Raw genomic sequence first — 5,945 nt, 5'->3', positions numbered from 1 at the left:
ATGCATTTGAAGGATGACAACAGTACTAATAAAGTCAGGAATTGCTTTCCAGCTAAATGCACTGATTGGAAGTCCTATTGAAAATAGTATAAACCTAATTGAAGTAGTCAACCCCTCCCATACAGGTCATGCTATGCTCTATTAAAATGAAGGTAAAACAAAGCTTGTGACATTTCTGCATTGCCCAGACTCACTTTTCCTAAGACATATCAATAGTATTGACAATAGTATTGCATTGTGCTCCCCAGTGACCTGGGCTGTCATCTGATGGTCCCGGATAATCCTTTCATAGTGAAACCTTATCGTATCCTTTACCTATAACAATCAACAAGAAAATTACGATGTTTCCACATCAAAATTTGAAATAAATCAAAATTATAGTGAATGAACCAGCCTAGAACACTGATCATTTAGATAATGTGGATACTTAATACCTACCTAGTGTAGCTGTTAAAGATGCTAATACATTTCCTAAATTTATGAAACTATCCAAATTGCTAAAGAAACGTCTGATGTGAAATTATCAGGAGAGTTGGGATTATATACAAGAATCCGTTATTTGATTTCATTTTGAACAGTTTAAGTCGACTCCTCAAGAGTCATTAGTTGGTCCTAAGCTTTATTACTGAAGTCTCTTATATTTAGATGGAACTGACTGTCAGATTTGATGGCAAAGCACTAGCAGCTGGGAAACTGCTCTTCCTCTCCCCACTCATTTCCCAAACAATGTTTGCACTGATTAATACTATGCAACAAGACGTGACGCAGAGATTGTGTTGGCATTGTGTTCTGATGACCCCACACATTGTGTGCGCTCTGTGGTTCCTTTCGCTGTTCATAGTTATATGGGTTTATCAGAAATTACATGTCAGGCTCCCGATGAGTGTAATTGTATACTGATTGTGTATAGTTTTTTAAGCCTCATTATTAGCCTTGTATGCAAACCAAATAAAAGGGAAGTTTAAAAAAGGAAAAAGAAAATAGCTTCCACCGGACATCGTGTCAGAGCCCAGGTGTTTGAGCCTGGATTCAGGGGGGGAAACAAAATGTTCTCTCAGGGACATCTGCTGCAGCCATGTGCTTGAAAAAGGCCCTGATGTTGGAAAAGGCCCTAATGTTGAAAAAGGCCCTAATGAACAGGGGAAAGGAGAGGAGTGGCTAGGCTGTGGGGAGAGAGCTTGTGGCTCTGTTTTCTTCTGGCGCTGCCCTCCTTGCATGCATGATTCATTTCATAACAAGGCAGGAGGACACCGAGGATGCTGTGTGCATGTCCTCATTCATTTCAACTTTCATTAGTTGGTGCCTCCATGGCAATTTTTTCCAAGTTCTGTCCCTCTCCTTAGAATCACTCCTTTAGCAGAAAAACAAAACCAAAAACAGGTCAGCGTAGCCACAGTCAGGAAAGTAGACACAGGATGAGTGATGAAATGAACAGTGCTTTCCCTTCCCAGGGCTCCGCTCTTCTGCCCATTTACACCTGAGCACTTATTGGACACATCTACGACAGTTATTACCCAGGGTGTGCATTCTCTGGACTCACGAGCAGGAAGCTCGGCAGGGAATGTTGAAGTATTACATACCAACAACTAGAGCCATTAGAATTAGACTCGTCTCTAATGTGGGAAGTACTTAGTTCTCTTTTAAAAACCTTTAATCAGTATACAGTGGTTCAGTACACAGATGTTAGCACCAGTGTGAGGGCTCTCTAATTGTAATTTAAGTTATCCCTGCCTGAGGGCTCCAATCAAATTATTAGACTGTTGCAGCGAGTCTGTGGCTCTTGGTTGCACCTTGCAAGGGGGTATTTTCTGCGATGATGAGAAACAGTGGTTTCTCCTGGGAAGCAAATGTACCATTATGGACTTATTAGGTCCTTGATTAGATACACAGCTGATAAGTGAATAGACTTTTCAAGAGAAAATATTGCAGTTTATTTCAATCTGCCTCACTCAGCCATTAGGTAGTGGAAAAGGAAGTAAATGAAATAGAACTAAAGGAAATATGGATCCATTTTCTTACAAATGGTGGTAAAATTTATTAATCAATTTTTATAATTGTCATTAGCCTTTCAGACTTAAAGGTAAAGGCTTTTTCAATTTGTTTGTTGGTTGGTTGGTTTTGTTTCTTTGTTGTCTTTTTTTCAATGACAAAGCTTGCTTTCTGTTGAAAATTTTCTGACAGGACTACCAAGACATAAAGAGTTAAGCATTTGGAGTGATAATTAATTAATTAAGGGAGTCCTAGTAAGTTAACCTCTCGTTTCCTTCCTGAAATTCATCTTTATCTGATTTACTTTAATAAGTGACTTGCTATTGAACTAGTTTTACATACTTTAATTTGAAGATAATTACAGTACTGTAATTCACATTTCAGATGCACATTAACTTTTCAGACGATATCTAGGTAGATACTTCTATCTAGCATTTTGCTTTCTATTTTTTTGTAAAGTGTAACCTGAAGAATAATTGACTGGTTGTAGTAATATATTCTAAGTCTTTCTATTACTAGGAATTTATTTGATTTTAATTGTGGAACCATTGGTCATATTGAGTTCATTTCCTGTTCATGTTGATTTCATGAGTCTCTCCATTAGTATTCAATTGCACAGTAATTAGTCATTAGTTCACTGTGATGTCTTCAAACATGTGTACACTTATATTCTCATTTTCCACTGTTTCTATTGTCATATTTGAATTCTCTCTTTCTTAAGGAGACGAAGACTACGATAAAGAAGATAAAATGCTAGATCATGAATTTATTAGATGAAACATTTTGCCAAAAGGCCCTTAGCTAAGGCATGCAAAACTTGATGCATTGAAAATGAAATAAGTGGCAGCTGCCTAACCACACTTACTGAAGTCACTGAGATGTCAAAGCCTGAGATCTGAAGCATTTGTGATCAGAGACTAGAGAGAAGCTATTTAGCGAAACTTCAGGATGGCGCTTGACCCCACTGTGCACCTGGCTAATTCTGATTAGAGCATCTTCAATTTCTGACGAAAGGTCAGATTCCCAACTTACTGAGCTTCAATAGTGTATTGGATTTTGCCATTTTAACTAATTGTTGGGCTTCATAGATCTATTTCCCTTTTAAGAGAAAGTGTTCTTTAAAAATATATTGTCATTAGATTCATTAATTTCAAATTTGCTGTGTTTTTAGCTCACATTTAGCTCCTATGAAAAGTAAATATGTCATCTGTCATAGTCTGTCACAAGCTTGTAATTGAAATCCTTTAGAAAATTGTTCCTGCTTTTCATTTGAGCTGGCTTCACATTGTTGTCCTAATTAAATTGGAACCTTATATCATTTAAATGTTAGACTTCAGAATGAAATTATTTTTATTCAGGTGATAATGAAGGTCCTCTTGGTAGAGATCAAAAACTCTGCTTTCAGCCCTGGACGGTGTGGCTCAGTTGGCTGAAACATGGTCCCATGCACCGAAGGGTTGTGGGTTTGATTCTTGATCAGGGCACATACCCAGGTTTTTTATTCCATCCCTGGTCAGGGTACGTACTCAGGTTGTGGGTCCCATCCCCAGTCAGGGTGCATAGGGGAGGCAGCTGAGAGATGTTTCTCTCACATATAGATGTTTCTCTGCATATGGGAGGCAGCTGATAGATGTTTCTCTCTCTCTCTCCCTCCCTCCCTCCCTCCCTCCCTCCCTCCCTCCCTCTCCTTTCCTCTCTCTCTAAAAAAAACAACAACAAACAAACAAACAAACAAAAAGCACCCCTCTGCTTTCAGGCTAGTTGAGTAAATGTTCAAGAATGTTCAAGAAGCCATAGGTATTGCATATAGGTTTCTATTAGCATTTACCCTCTATACAAAATAAGAAGCAAGTGAGATAGGATCCCTGAAATATAGTCACTCCTCCTCCTCCAAATATACCAGCTCTATAATAGCTTATTTTTATGCCCATTTTTTTAGTTATCCAGTTGGTTTAATTCTTATAAAAAAGTATACATAAATGCTCCTTAACTTTACTGTATATCTGAATCTCTCAGGGACCCTGATAAAATGCAGAGTCTGACTCAGTAGGTTTGTGGTGGGGAAGCAGAAGTGGCTGCTCCATGCTTTACACTTTGCATAGCAAGAGTGTAAAATGATCAGTAGGTAAACAGTGATGAATCAGAATTAATATCTTTGTGTGTAGCGCTTTTTTTTTAGAATTGAAAAATTGTTTTAAAATTTTAGGAATGATGCCAATCATTATTTTGACTTGGAATTTTGCTAAGGCATTGCTTATTTATTTTTTAAAGCTTTTTAAAAACATCTATATTTGATCCATTTAGAAGCAACTGGCTTTTGTAAGAGAAAGGTGTGTGGCTTCAGATTCCTTCTCCCTACTTAAATATATTCATTGCAGTATGCTTTTCCACATATATTAAACTTAATATTTATAAGTTAGCAGAAGGTATGTTATGTCTATATCTTTTTTATTTGCAATTACCTTTAAATTTGTTTAAACATCTGTGCTTGAGGAATTAATTTTTATTTCTAAACTTGGTAGGGGAAATCTTTCCATAGAATAATATCCAATAAGTTAATGAAGGGATGCTAATTTCAGCATCACAAAGAATTGTGGAAATCCCTAAATATTCAAGGTGGCTTAAGATAAATGTCCACAGAGGACATGTGTCTTTGGTGTGTGTTTTATCTGGAAACTAAATTAGTTCAACAAAACATAGTTTATTCTTTTCTGTGGAAATGGAGTCTGAATTTCATGTAGTCTCAACTAAAATTATTCTCTGCTCACTTCTCGGCCTTTTGGCTAAGATCAAGTGTAGTATCTGTTCTTATCAGTTTAAAAATGGTTCTCTGAATTGAATTACAGTCTACAAAGGTCCCCAAATCTTTTTGAAGAATTCTTTAAAATTTCTCTAAATTTTAGAGACAGATTTGAATAAGAATGACTATTACCCATTTGTGAAGTAGAACCCTCTTGACCTTCATTCCTTTCTGTCTCTCCCTTCCTCCCTTTCTCTCTCTCTCTCTCTCTCTCTCTCTCAATATTTCTGTTAGGTGAAAAGTGAATGATCAGTATAGGGAAATTAGGAAAATAATATAAATTATGATTAGTCCCTAAAACTTGTTTTTCATACTCTATTTTTCTTATGGCATGAAATCAAAGGAAACATTTTATACATGTCAGATATACCCTAGGAAGTTGGTTCACATCAGTGATTTCATTCCTAGTTAGATAATGTGTCAACTTTGAAGGAAATACTTTTTAAAAAATTTGATGTAAATAAAAGCAAAAACAAATTTGATAGAATGCTATTTAATTTTTAGATATAATAGTTTTTAAAACTCAGATAAGTTCAAGAAACTCAATAAAATGGATTAGGGAAGGGGGAAATTAAACAAAAAACAATAGCATACTTAACTCATCTCACACGTTGGAGCCCAATAAGCTTTAAGTAAATAAGGTGTAATTTTTCTTATGTAAAAGCAGGTGGTAGGATGGAAGCAACAAGATGTCTCCAAACACAGACCAAGACTTCTTTCCTCCATCTGCCTCTTCCTCCCTTTGCTACATGAGAAATTACTTATTCTTTGGGAGCTTCAGTTTGTGTGTGTTTTTAACTATTCATTGAGAATGCTGATAACTCCTAACTCAAAGAGCCCATTAGAATTGAATAAGATAATATACTCCTCTTAACATTTGGAGTTTCTTGGCTCTGGAAATAAAGCAGAGAACAGAATAGGGGAAAAAATCCTTCATATAGCTTACATTCGAATGGGGGAAGACAGACAAGAAAGAAAAAATGACAAATATGATATGTGCTATGGAGAAAAATAGGCCCAAAAAGAAGAGGATGGAGAATGCTGGGGCAAGAAGTGGAAAGATGGCAAATGAAAATAAGGTCATCAGAAAAGATTACATTTGAACAAAGATCTTACTGAGAAGAGTGTTCAAAGCGGGAGAAACAGTAGGTGCAAA

At 36.4% G+C, this 5,945-nt stretch overlaps 1 non-coding gene across 1 annotated transcript; it reads left to right on the top strand.

The window, feature by feature from the left end:
• Positions 1–4,752: 4,752 nt before the first annotated feature.
• Positions 4,753–4,943, top strand: LOC111824246. The gene has a single exon (XR_002827316.1). It is a non-coding gene; the product is annotated as a U2 spliceosomal RNA (small nuclear RNA).
• The last annotated feature ends 1,002 nt before the right edge of the window (positions 4,944–5,945 follow it).

Source organism: Myotis lucifugus, unplaced genomic scaffold (assembly GCF_000147115.1).
Source record: "Myotis lucifugus unplaced genomic scaffold, Myoluc2.0 scaffold_6, whole genome shotgun sequence".
Classification (NCBI taxonomy): Eukaryota; Metazoa; Chordata; class Mammalia; order Chiroptera; family Vespertilionidae; genus Myotis; species Myotis lucifugus.
This window is presented reverse-complemented; position numbering and strand designations above follow the sequence as displayed.